The sequence below is a fragment of the Bufo bufo genome, chromosome 1 (genome assembly GCF_905171765.1).
Source record: "Bufo bufo chromosome 1, aBufBuf1.1, whole genome shotgun sequence".
Taxonomy (NCBI): Eukaryota; Metazoa; Chordata; class Amphibia; order Anura; family Bufonidae; genus Bufo; species Bufo bufo.
In genome coordinates, this window is record NC_053389.1 from 481,264,814 (window position 1) to 481,279,244 (window position 14,431).

Genomic DNA, 14,431 nt, shown 5'->3' on the forward strand with positions numbered 1-14,431 from the left:
CCCTCAGTATATCACACCTATACCAGTCCTTAAAAGAACTTTTGTGGCCCTAATAGCTAGCGTTTGGTGTCCCTAACAGCCTGTCCCTGCTCCATAAAGCAACCTCTCCCTACACTGGCAAAACACAGAATGTAAAATGGCTGCCAGATCGGGTTCTTTCATAGGGTGGGGGTGTGTCCATGTGCTGAAACATCTTAATTGGCTGTCCTGTCCCACTTGATGGATGTGTCATGGGTCAAAGTTCGGCGTAATGCAAAAGAATATGGCGTCGGCGGACATCGCCATATGTTCGCATGTTCGGCGAACGTGCAAAGTTCGCCGCAAAACGACCAACCGGCAAACCGCAAGGCCATCTCTAATTATAGCTACCCATACACATAAAATAGCTGTTGCCAAAAACAAAGCTTCTCATACATAAAGCTGCCTATGCACCTTACATAGCTTAACAAGCATTTCCAGCAGTCAACTATTCCTGAGAGCATTTGTTCTCAACTTATCTCCCACAGAAACAAAGGATTAGGATCCTTCTTACCATCAGGAGAAGTCAGCATACCCAAATGCACGTTAGATAGTCAGTTGAGCCTGCCAAAAGGGGCTTTCAGCTAATATATGTGGCCAGCTTATCTCCATTTGCTACATGCCTTCAAAGCTTCCCTCTTAGTGAACAGTTAGCACATGACTTACAATCATTCATATTTCAACACCTTTCCTCACGCTTTTTAAAATTATTCTGAAGTAGCTTCATATATTGTTCAAACTTATCATGCTTCCTACTGCATTAATGGTAAGCAAGTCTGTGAAGAATATGAATAAACTGAGCTTGAGAAATCAGTAACTAAACATTGTACATGCAGTTGGTGCCTAGTGGAGTTAGGTAGTCATAGAAAAGCCAGTAGCTGGATTCCTCATGAAAAGAGCTCTGTTCACATAATGAGTCTTCTCTAAAAATTACAGTACACTTTGAGTATATTTTTCAATTTATAGTTGTGGTAGAAGGGTCGATTAATGCAAAAGAAGCATTCCTTTGGCGTACTTCGGGTCACAAACATAGATATGTTTGTATACATACCGGAAGAATAACCAGCACATATGCTGAACATGGTGTTAAAAGGGTTGTCCAATATTTTGATATTGATGGCCTATCCTTAAGACAGGTCACCAGTATCTGATCAGTGGGGATCAGACTCATGGCACCCTTGCTGATCAGTTGTTGGAAGAGGCCACGGCTCTCCGGTGAGCTCTGAGGCCTCCTCACAGCTTACCAAGCACAGCACTGTACATTATATAGCGGCTGTGCTTCATATTGTAGATCACATCCATTAATTTAAATGAAACTGAGCTGCATCTAGGTCATGTGACCGATGTACATTATGTCACTGGCCTAAGAAGAGGCTGCAGAGCTCCCTGAAGATCTGTTGCCCCTTCAAACAGCTGATCAGCAGGGGTGCTGGGAGTCAGACCCCCACCAACCAGATATTGATGACTTATCCACAGACAGGCCATCACAAGCAAAATCTCAGACAACCTTATTAAAATGTGAAGTCAACAGACCCTTGGTTAGTCCCAGTAGTAACCCTCGATGATAAAGTCATTCATGCATGGTTCTTCTCCAGTGAAAATAACGGGTCAAGAACACCTGTAGGTTGCAGTATCACCCACTGTCTTAGTCAAGTCCAAACTTCTGTTTAAGGTGCCATGCACATGAACTTATTTTTGGTCTGGATCTGATTTGAGTTTTTGCTGATTGGATGCAGACCCATTCACTTTAATGGGGCCACAAAAATGTGGGCAGTACCACAGTCCAGCAAAAAAGATGCAATATGTCCTATTCTTGTATTCTTGCAAAAATAGGCCATTTCTACAGAAAGTGGAAAAAAATGCCAGCATGCACACAGCTGATATCTGTGTTTTGTGGCTCCACGGTTTACGTATTACAAAACACATACAGTCATAAGCACGTGGTCTAATACATATATTTTATATATTTGTATTATTAATTTTGTACCTTAAATTATATGCACACTTTGCTATCTTTAGTGCATCAAAAATGAAAAAAAAAAAAAAAAAAACGCACCTGCTGTAGTATTGATTAATAATATTCTACCATTTTGTGTATACAACTCATGTGTGAACCTATTTATTTCCATAGTCACAGAAATTCTGTGTATTCTAATACTGCAGTCAGGCATTGTTCTCTTGCATCTTCCCCTCTTCTTTCTATGGTAGAAGAAAATGTAAAAGGGGTAGACAGGGTAGAGTAACATATGACTACAGAGTTTGTTTGTAGTCTGTAACCATGGAAATGGATAGATCTGCATAGGAACTGTAAATATAGAACAGTATTTTTTTATGAAGATTATTTGTAAAGTTGCTTCACTGTATAAATCCTTTGGTTTAGAGCCAATCTAAAACTAGCTGTGATGTTTCAATCCAAAGCAGGTTCATTCTTTTATATATTGTTGTGGCCTAAACGCTGTTATTAATTCTAATAACTGAATATTGTAAAAATAGTTGAATAGTTGAAAGTTATATGTCGCTCTAAAACATAGACAGCGCTTCCAGAATTTTATCCAATAGAATAAACTACAGAAAAAAAGAAAGCTGAAAACTATTCTCCGTCTCTAAAACTAAACACAATGGATCTAATTAATCTAAAAAACAATAGTGATATTCAGTGTTTTGACCAAGCTGAAACTTTATTGTCTAACTGGCTTTTATTACAAACAAGGACCATGTATGCTGTGTTTTGTGCAATGTTTTCAGTTTGCTTATGTATGTAGGTGGAAGGTACGCCTTGAAGACTGGATTTATTATATACAATTTGAAAGCAATCGCCCACTGCATGGCAATGGCTGTGCTCATTCGGTACACCTAAGTCATCCTCTAACTGCAGCCATCATACAGCTTAGGATCTTCTATTCTGAGATTTGTTTTTAACCTTTTCAGGAACCTTGTTTTTCTCTAAAGTTCCACAGATGTTCACTGAGGTAGAACTTGTGACAAGTTTCTTTGGTATTTAATCTGATGGGTTGCCTATGAGACTTAAACACATGTTGCTGTCTGGATGTACAGTCTATACAAGTAAAGTATATGCCTCATAAAAACAAAGCAATGCATGATTAGTTTTTCATGTTTGAGCCAAATGGCTAACAAAAGCAAATCAAGTGGGAAAAGAAGTCTATAGATGGCCATGGGATATAACATTTGACCACCAGTCGACACTATTGACATGCAGCACCCTTAAAGGGAGTCTGTCACCACATTTGAGCATATTAGACTGATCAAATAGCGTTATATGTGCCACCCAGAACTTAAAAACGGTACCTTTGTTGTATCTAATGGAGTTTTCTTTCAGCCAAAAATGAACTTTTAAGATTCTGTAAATGCGCCCTTTCAAGTGCCCAGGGCGGCGTCTCAATCGTCCGAGCCCCAGGCAGCACCTCCTCAACAGCTCATAAGCCCACCCTCCGTGTGTCTCTGCCCGCCCGTTTACTCTCCTCCTCTCTCCTTTTCCACTGCGCTATGAATTTGACCGCGCAGCTGCAGTGGAAAAGGAGAGGGGAGGAGAGTAAACGGGCGGGCAGAGGCACACGGAGGGCGGGGTTATGAGCAGTTGAGGAGGTGCTGCCTGGGGCTCGGACGATTGAGACGCCGCCCTGGGCACTTGAGAGGGCGCATTTACAGAATCTTAAAAGTTCATTTTTGGCTGAAAGAAAACTCCATTAGATACAACAAAGGTACCGTTTTTAAGTTCTGGGTGGCACATATAACGCTATTTGATCAGTCTAATATGCTCAAATGTGGTGACAGACTCCAACGGAGCTCCCACATGTGTGTACTGGGCTATCTCCGGTATTCCTCCAGAGTTCTCATGATCAGTGGGGGTCCTAGAGGTAGCTTTAGTACACACAGTGTCGTAGAGCTAGAAAAAATATTAATAGTAACTGCAGCCTGACTTACTGAAAATTGTGGAGTTCATAGCCACATAAACACAGTATAATCTCATATATACGCTACAACAGTTGTTTGATTCATGAATTGTCAAATACATTTCCAGGTTCAATTAGAATTGGAATTTAAAAAGTCCTCCTCATCATGCTGTTCATATTTTGACATCATAAAACCAAGATGACAGCTAACAATTGATCAACAGAACCTCGCCATTGTGAGGCTTCAAGCAGGATGTTCTCAGACGAAAGACGTCCTTTGGCTACATCCCACACTGATGACCACTTCATTTTGAACAATGCCCTGTGGAACCAGATGATGAATGCCACACAACTCCAGGCAAATTTAAAGGAGGTGAGAGGTACTCAAGTGTCACATCAGACCATTCAAAGCCATTTACATCATTGTGTTCTGCTTGCTAGCTGACCTGCAAGGGTTCCATGATCACAGGTGTCATCGTCTTGCATGGCTCAGGGAGCATCTATTCTGGACGAGGGACCAGTGGGCCTCAGTGTTGTTCACTGATGAAAGTCAATTCACGCTGAGCAGAAATGATGGCCGCCAACGATGTTGAAGATGTCCAGTAGAGCGCTATGCATCAGCCACTGTTGTCACCAGACAAACCTTTGGTGGTGGTGGTGTTAGTGTGGGCAGGTATGTCTAGTCAATACAGAACTGCCCTACACTTTGTGAACAGTACAGTGACAAGCCCATACTACTTGAATAACATCATTAATCCAGTCATTGTGCCTCTGCATGAACAACACAGCCTAATTCCCTCTTTATGGACGACAATGTGCCAGCTCATTGAGGTCGCATCAATAGGGAACAGCTGCTGGAGACTGGGGTACCTTAAATGGAGTGGCCTGCACTTTTTCCAGACCTGAATCCCATTGAAAACCTATGGGATCAGCTGAGTTGCCGTGTAGAAGCTCGTAACTCTGTATCTCAGAACCTCAATAACCTGAAGACCGACTTCAAAAAGAGTGGGATGCCATGCCTCAGCAGACAATAAGTTGACTTGTGAACAGCATGGGACTTCATTGTCGAGCTGTAATTGATGCTCATGGCCACATTACACACCGCTGTTTTTGGCTTCTGTTTCAATAAATTGTTTGAGATGTGGAATTCACCATTACATTCTTCTACTTAAAATGCCCTACTTTCATAATATAATAACACCCGAAAGCCAAATACACTTAACTTTTTGTATATATACAGTATATATATAATTTCTGTTGTCAGACTGTTATTTATGCATGGCCAAATGACTGGACCAATCTGCACCAAATTTGGTATATAGTTAAATCAGGGGCTTAGAAAGGGTTCCAGTTTTCTAGAACATACCGTTCTTGAGATATTCACAAAAAAAGCAATTATGGCACCATCACATGACCCGTAGTCAATATAGCTAATCTATAGCCAACAAGCTTGCAGGTCCTTCATTTCCTAATTGATATACACATGGTCACATGACCCCTACTGGCCAAAAGAAACTGACAGGACCTTCAGTCTTCACCTCACTGACATACACACAGTTTTACACCAGGTCCATAACAACCTATTTATTTTTCTTCACTGCTTTACTGTAAGTCACTGTGATTGTCATTGTTTTGGCCTACTGTGGAGGTCACTGTCATGGGGGCACTGTGGGTGACACTATTATGGAGGAACTGGGCACGTGACTGCTATGGGAGTTCTGTGGATGACACAGTTATGGGTGGTACTGTGCATATCATGGGGAATGTAACTGTTCTCACTACTGTTATTGGTCACTGTGGATGTCACTGTTATGGGGGACTGTTAATGTCTTGTAGGCTACTTTCACATCAGTTTTGTGCTGTGCGGTTTTGAGATCTGGCACAGGCTCTCAAAATCACAGCACAACGCTTCAGTTTTGTCCCCATTTATTGTCAATGGGGACAAAACTGAACAGACTGGAACGGAGTGCACCAGAATGTATTCCATTCCAGTTTGTTGTGTTCGCATGCCAGACACAAAATCACAAAAAAACGGATCCGTCCCCTATTGACTTACAATAGTTTTAATGCCGGATCTGGTTTCTTCATTTTTGATATAATACAACCAGATCCCTTCTGAACGGATGCAGCTGGTTGTGTTATCAGGATGGAAGCATTTTGCTCTGGTTTTGAGATCCCCTGTCGGATTTCAAAACCATATAGCAATAACGCTGATGTGAAAGTAGCCTTATTGGAGCACTGTTGATATCACTGTTATTGGTTTCCTGTGGATGTCACTGTTATTGGAGCACTGTAGATGTCACTGTTATGGTGGCACTGTGCATGTCACTGTTATGAGAGCCTTATGGATGTCACTGTTTTGCCCCACTGTAAATTTCACTGTGATGGGGGAACTGCGGATGTCACTCTTATAGAGGCACTGTGCATGTCATTGTTATGGGGGCATTATGGATGTCACTGTTTTGCCCCACTGTTTATAACGGAACTACGGATGTCATTGTTATAATGGCACTGTGGATGTTACTGTTATGGAGGAATGGATGTCACTGATATGAGGTCCCTGTGCATGTCAACGTTATAGAAGCACAGTGGATGTCACTGTTCTCACCACTTATATGGGTCACTGTGGATGTCACTGTTATGGGGCCACTGTGGATATCACAGCTATGCAGGCATTGTGGATGTTATTAGTATTACACTCTTATGGGGGTCAATGTGGATATCTTTTAACCACACACACAACAAACAAAATAGACCTGTGCAAACCTGGGTAATTCTGCTAGTTAATTATAGGAAGGAATCTATGAGGTTATCACACCAAGCCCCTCCTGCAGCAATGCCGCTAGTAGTTACCCATAGGTTGTTCTCCTCATACACCTGATTCCTCTTTGTCCAGGGCCTTGTCTAGATTACTGTGATGGAGCTCCTATGAAAATCGCAGGTTTGTATTAATAATATGAGCGTCATATTGTAACTTCACCATCTTTCATTGTACACACAGCTGAAAAACAACACAGCCCTCAAAAATAAATGCTAACCTGTCAGAAGTGCCACTACTAGGAAAAGAAGCCCACGTCTACTGCTACCTCAAATGACAGTCAAGGTACCAGACCATAGATGGTATGTGGCTTTCTTGCCCCTGTTACTGCTTAGAAACAAAGGTAGGAGACCTCCAGTATTTTCTGACCAGTAACTGACTTCAGTGGGAGTAGCACTGCAGTGATAAACCCTGTCTACTATAAGGGCTCATTCAAACGGCCACAGGACGTCTGTGCCCATATTACGGGCCGCAAACAGTGGTATTATCACAGAACAAAATTAAATACCCCTATTAAATATAACGGAGTAAAGAAGGGCTGGACATATCTTGTGTTCTAGCTACATCATAACCCTCACCAATCTGAATCATCCACATTAAGTACTATAAGTGCCGAAAGTGAGATAGAAAAGTATAGTAATATATATGTGGTTGTTATGTCTTTTTTTTAGTAATATTTAATAAAAGACATTTTATTAGGGGTATTTAATTTTGTTCTGAGATAATACTAGAAACCTCTAGCGATTGATGACAGTGAAACCACAAACATTGGGTCCACAATATACGGGCACCGGCCATGTGAATCCCATATCACAGGTCATTGACTTGAATGGGTCCACAATCTGCAAGATACGGCACAGTGTGGATGTATAGACCTGAAGCCCAAGGAAGCGCTACAAAGTGCTTCCAGGGGCTTTTGGGTCCGTGCCTATGCACCGCAAAAGATAAGACATGTCCTTTCTTTTGCCATATATTGCAGATCGTGCACCCACTCAAGTCAATAGGTCCACACCGCAATACAAGATTCACATGGCCGGTGCCCGTGAATTGCAGACTGCAATTTGCCATCCGCAGTATGGGAATGAACAACATGTCCTGTTGAACACCACAGAAAGCACCACAGAAAAGAGAATGATAATATAAATAAGAATAAAGGGAATGCTGAAAGACCTTCACTGGTTCTTACATACAGTAGGCAGTTCTCTACGATACAACATGTGATCCAAAAGTGTCTCCCCATTCTTTATGAGGATAACATACTGTATGATATCCTAAAAAATGGATGCAGGATTGTATCAAGGCGCCCATATACTTTGGCAAATTTTTTGTCTCCATCGCTATTTACACGTTTTTCAAATAACAGTAAGGATACATGGATTAAATACAAGGGGTCCACCAAACGTGTAAATATGCTTTATCTACAAAAAGATTTGATAACTTCACACATACAGAAACATTTTTGATAAAAAATGACATTAACTGCAATACGTCAGGCGTGATTTATGCCATTAAATGCATTGCATGTGGGTAGTACCAGCAGGCAATTCAAAGCCAGATTGCGAGAACATCTTAATTATATCGTAAATCCCTCAGCAACAGGCATCTCAAACGCAGCAAATCATTTCATAACGAAACATAATGTAATATGAACAGTTTATGTACTTTTGCTTTTGAAAAGGTGAGTGTCCGACCCAGAGGCGGCAATATAAAGAAAACATTTTATTACGTGAGGCATACTGGATATTTAGGCTAAATACCAGATCCCCTTCTGGTCTTAACCTAAAAAAAGAACTCATGTATTGCTATTGAGAGTCACAATGCAATTTTACCGCAATATTATGGAAGGATTTAGTGTTAAGGACCATTTTGATGTCATATTTAACCGGATGGGAAATCTTGACAGAGCTTTTTTTGCTCTTTTATTTTTTCCCTCATGTGTTTTTTTTCAGAACTGTTATTGGACCTGTTCACATCATGCATTTGTTTTAACCAATTTTTATGAATTTTTCTAATTATATAAGGTATTACCATTTCTATATAGATGCACTTTGGAAGGATTATAATATATATGCATTTTATTAGATTTTTTTCTGGGTGTGAGGGTTACTTATTTTAATATGTATATATTTTTTTGTTCTGAATGTGATGAAAGCTTGAATCAGGGACGTCAATCTACCCCCTGCCATTTGTCCTCACCTGTTTTCTTTTTTCCTTTTCCCCCGCCCCCTCGTCCCCCCCCCTTTTTTTTCCCACTTACTTTTTCTATTGGAGGAGTGGGTCTATTTGAATCCCAGAGGTCCGAGACACGGCAAGGTTGCGACTAAGAACGCCTCAATTCGAAACATTTTAACCGGTGGTGGTGGGAGGTGATGTCTGTAACATGTAAACATGTGATTTGAAAAATAAAGACGACGCAACCAAGAATCGACCCAGTGCTGGAACTTGTTCTTGTGTACATAAACGGCCTACTGTCATGTATATGAGCCCTAAAGCAGATGATGCTGTCTGCTTCCGGCGCCGGAGTTGTTGCTGAACAGCTAATCTGTGGGTGTGTGGGGTGTCAGACCCCAGCCAATCAGCTAGTGATGGCCTATGGACAACCCCTTTAATTCATATATTTCCAGTGATTGTTTTCGTATGGGAGAAACACTGCTGAAAGAAAAGTTAAACATTTCCGAATCTTTAATATATGTCATAAGTGGTAGATATAGATCATAGCACAATTTCCTTCACACTGCTTGAGGTATGATCTACAGTATGTAAGTGAAAATTATGAAAACATGAAGTTGAAGGATTATTTTGTCACCTATTCCGGTGGGATTGTTAAGTATCTAGCCTGGCATTCAGGTAAAATGTACCCATGAAAGTCACAGAATCCCATCACCACTTTGAGACGTAACCTTTATTGATTATCTAAAACATCCCCAACACAGTATATTACAAAGTCATAGGTTAAGTAAGGGTTGATGCGGCAGGTTTTTGGTGTAGGAAAATACTGTAAGTCAAACGATCTCCCTAATAGCCTCCACTCTGCCTATAAATGGAATGACCACCCCATTAGGGGAGATCCCGTATCAGGAACCTCCTATATAACCCTAGTTCAGGTTCAGATATTTAGATCCGAGCTGTCAATAACCCAAACCAGAAATCCAAAGCAGCTGGGAAGACCAAGTTCCTCCTCTCCCCACGAGCACACAGACAATCACTGCAAGCTGGCCATGTTGCCTCTCTCTCTCTCCTGGTTTCCTCCTCCTGTAATCCCTCTCAGAGACAAACCAGAGAAAATCCAAGATAGTGAAGCATTGCAACACTAGGTTCAGCCAAAGATTTTTATTATACTTCATCCCTGGTGATGCTCTGCCAGACCTCTACTGCAACTGTCTTCAGTTCCTGCTTGTTCTTGGGGCATTTTCCCTTCAGTTTTGTCTTCAGCAAGTGAAATGCATGTTCAATCGGATTCAGGTCAGGTGATTGTCTTGGCCATTGCATAACATTCCACTTCTTTGCCTTAAAAAACTCTTTGGTTGCTTTTGCAGTAGGCTTTGGGTCATTGTCCATCTGCACTGTGAAGCTCCGTCCAATGAGTTCTGAAGCATTTGGCTGAATATAAGCAGTTAATATTGCCTGAAACACTTCAGAATTCATCCTGCTGCTTTTGTCAGCAGTCACTTCATCAATAAATACAAGAGAACCAGCTCCATTGGCAGCCATACATGCCCACGCCATGACACTACCACCACCATGATTCACTGATGAGGTGGTATGCTTAGGATCATGAGCAGTTCCTTTCTTTCTCCATATTCTTCTCTTCCCATCGCTCTGGTACAAGTTGATCTTGGTCTCATCTGTCCATAGGATGTTGTTCCAGAACTATGAAGGCTTTTTTAGATGTCGTTTGGCAAACTCTAATCTAGCCTTCCTGTTTTTGAGGCTCACCAATGGTTTACATCTTGTGGTGAACCCTCTGTATTCACTCTGGTGAAGTGTTCTCTTGACTGTTGACTTTGACACACATACACCTACCTCCTGGAGAGTGTTCTTGATCTGGCCAACTGTTGTGAAGGGTGTTTTCTTCACCAGGGAAAGAATTCTTCGGTCATCCACCACAGTTGTTTTCGTGGTCTTCCGGGTCTTTTGGTGTTGCTGAGCTAACCAGTGCGTTCCTTCTTTTTAAGAATGTTCCAAACAGCTGTTTTGGCCACGCCTAATGTGTTTGCTATCTCTCTGATGGGTTTGTTTTGTTTTTTCAGCCTAATGATGGCTTGCTTCACTGATAGGGACAGCTCTTTGGATCTCATCTTGAGAGTTGACAGCAACAGATTCCAAATGCAAATAGCACACTTGAAATGAACTCTGGACCTTTTATCTGCTCATTGTAATTGGGATAATGAGGGAATAACACACACCTGGCCATGGAACAGCCGAGAAGCCAATTGTCCCATTACTTTTGGTCCCTTAACAAGTGGGAGGCACATATGCAAACTATTGTAATTCTTACACCGTTCACCTGATTTGGATGTAAATACCCTCAAATTAAAGCTGACAGTCTGCAGTTAAAGCACATCTTATGCGTTTCATTTCAAATCCATTGTGGTGGTGTATAGAGCCAAAAATGTTAGAATTTAGTCCATGTCCCATGACTGTAGAATTTATTTAAATTTTGAGTGATTCAATTCAGGAGAATCAAGGAGTGGAGAGATAGATAGACAGACAGAGAGCAAGATAGAGAGAAAGAGATAGAAAAAGAGACAGACTTCTCAAGGCAATTAGAGCACTTTTGATTCAGGTTCAATTTACTTGGACTCGAATCCATTCACATGGGAGAATCAAATTGGACCCTAAACGAATTTTGAGTGACTCGCTCATCTCTACTCCACAGCCAGCCATATGGTACGCCAGGTAACTACACCCAGTCTGGACTTCTGTATGGCCTTGCAATAGTGCTTATGCACATTCATGCATTTTATCCGCTTGTACTATCAATTTATTGAATAAAGAATGTTTGCAATACTCTGAAATTTCTTCTGTTTTATATGGCTGTGTGCATCCCGTTTCCGTATATCCGCATGTCCGTTTTCGCAAAAAATAGAACATGTTCTATTATTGGGCGCATAACCGACAAGGATAGGACTGTTCTATTAGGGGACAGCTGATCCACTCTGCAAAATACGGAATTCACACGGATGTCATTCATATTTTTGGCGGATCCGTGTTTTGCGGACCACAAAATACATACTGTCGTGTGCACGATCCCTTAATGTGAGTGAGGATTTACAGACCTCGTAGCAAGGGGTTTTCAGTTTTTGGCTTCATAGCGTGGCATTCATTTGTACATTTTGGATATTCTGTGTATGCTCTGTTCGAACTGGCCTCTGTTTCTCCATAATGCCTGATGGATTTGGTATGGTGCATTAGATGCCCTTTGTCCCCTTTACTGCATAAGGGCTCATTCAGAAGACTGTATCCGTTTTTGCGCACCAAAAATTGCGGATCCGCAAAACATGGATACCGGCCATGTGCGTTCCACATTTTGCAGAACGGAAAAGCCATATGATAGAAATGCCTATTCTTGACTGCAATTGCGAACAAGAATAGGACATGTTCTATCTTGTTTGTGGGGCTGCTGAACAGAAGTACGGATGCGGAAAGCACACGGTGTGCTGTCCGCATCTTTTGCAGCCCCATTGAAATGAACATGTCCACATCCATTCCGCACATATATACGGTTGTGTGAATGAACCTTAAACCAGAGCCTATGATCATAACTATTCATAACAGATCTATCCTACTAAGGATGGACTGCAGTGTGAACAAGCAGTTAGTAAATCCTTTAGAGTACAAAAGGGATGATGTGGAATCTACAAGAAAGCATTAGAAGCCAAGCCATGACTGTACAAGAAAACATTAGAAGTCAGCATTAGACTTAACAGAGAACTGAGAAAGTATTCAGCCCCCAGCACATTTTTCACATTTGTTCCTACAGATTCTAAACTTGTCTAAATACTTTCTATATTCTAAAGTCCAAATACTATTTGACATGTTAAGTAAAAGTATTTCACAAGTAAAGCATTTTTTAATTTTTTAATATAAATTTCATTAGGAAATATTATTGAATAAAAAGAAATCATGCAATAATGGAAAGTGTTAACATTATGTTGGAAATTACACTAGGAACATATGTATGAAAGTAAAGAGCACGTCCAATGTTCGGAATATATTGTTTGTGATAATTAAAGGGTTTTTCCAGGCTTTTAGTATCCTCAGAATAGGTCATCAATATCAGATTGGTGAGGGTCCAACACCCGGATACACTTGAATACACTTGACTAGTGCTCGCCGCTGCGATATCGACAGCAAGCAGGCAAAAAATGAAGGGAAAGCTGCGCGGGCACAAAGGGCAGCCTTCTCTTCAACCAGCTGATTGGCGGGAGTGCCGGGTGTCGGACCCCCGCTGATCTGATATTAATCACTAGTGTTGAGCGAATTGAACTCCATTCCAAGTGGAACTCGATCGGAATTTTAAAAAAAATTATATTTGCCGCAAAGCCGAATTTCCTCGTACTTCGTGGTAGTGAATCAATTTTCCCTGAATGTCAGTAAAAAATCATACTTACCTCATCCGTTTAAGTGCGAAGAGCCAGCTGCTATCTTGATTGAAGATCCCGTGCGAAATCCCGCACATGGTCACTTATGATGTCACCACACCGGCCAACGTGACGATGTCATCACAGGCCGTGCAAGATTTCGCACTGGATCTACAATCAAGATGGCGGCGGCTGTATCAAATGGATGAGGGCAAGTATGATTTTACACTGTATTATCGCTTTCAGATGCCATGATCAGCTATGAACGCGGCATCTGAGGCGTACAATGATGGGTAGCGGCACAATCGCAACTCCCTGTCATTGCACCCACTACTTACAAAGAAATGCGCTTCGTGACGAAGTAATTCATCACAAAGCGAATATTTTGGTAAAATATGGTGAAGCAGCTGAATAGAATTTTTCAATACTTTACTCATCACTATTGATGACCTATACTGAGGGCTAGGTCATCAATATTAAAATCCCGGAAAACCCCTTTAAGACTAGCATATGAAACGTGAGACTTTAGTAAATGTGCCCCTTTTATCTTGAAAACATCTTTTGCAAATGTTCCACATGGACTGTTTCTGGACTGGTAGTCATGTTTGCCTATTATACAGCCTTCTACGTCACTAGCAGATCTGGTCAGCCAGAAGTTCATTTTCTCCCTTATATCTAATTCTGTTAACATAAATATGCTCTGAAGGCATATACAATCTATGACTGTTTAAAAGTGTCAGTCAAATGAAAAGGCACACATTTGAATGAAAGATATGGAGTATAAGTTTGTACAAGTCTTCTGAGACGTTGGCTTGTGGCAAACCTTGTGGCAACCTTGTATCTAGCCATTCATGGATGATGACTTCTGCAGAAGAAATCAAATAATGACAATTGTCTGTAGAAAAGTATGGATATGTCGTAATGTGCCATGAGGCAGGTCATGAAAGATACTTTCTGGCCAGTATGAAAAATAGCTATAATAATCCATCCAAGAGGAACATTAACAAAGCTCTTACTGAAAAAGTACTTTTTCCAACAAAGTTGGCTAAAGCCTGGAACGGCCTTCATTATCCTATCTCAACTATATTTCTGCCACTGCC

General features: G+C 41.1%; 1 protein-coding gene across 1 annotated transcript in view; it reads right to left on the minus strand.

Annotated features, from left to right (window-relative positions):
• PTPRR (protein tyrosine phosphatase receptor type R) overlaps positions 1–14,431 on the minus strand; it is a 180,944-nt gene that overhangs the window by 90,514 nt on the left and 75,999 nt on the right. The gene's annotated exons all lie outside the window — the stretch shown is intronic.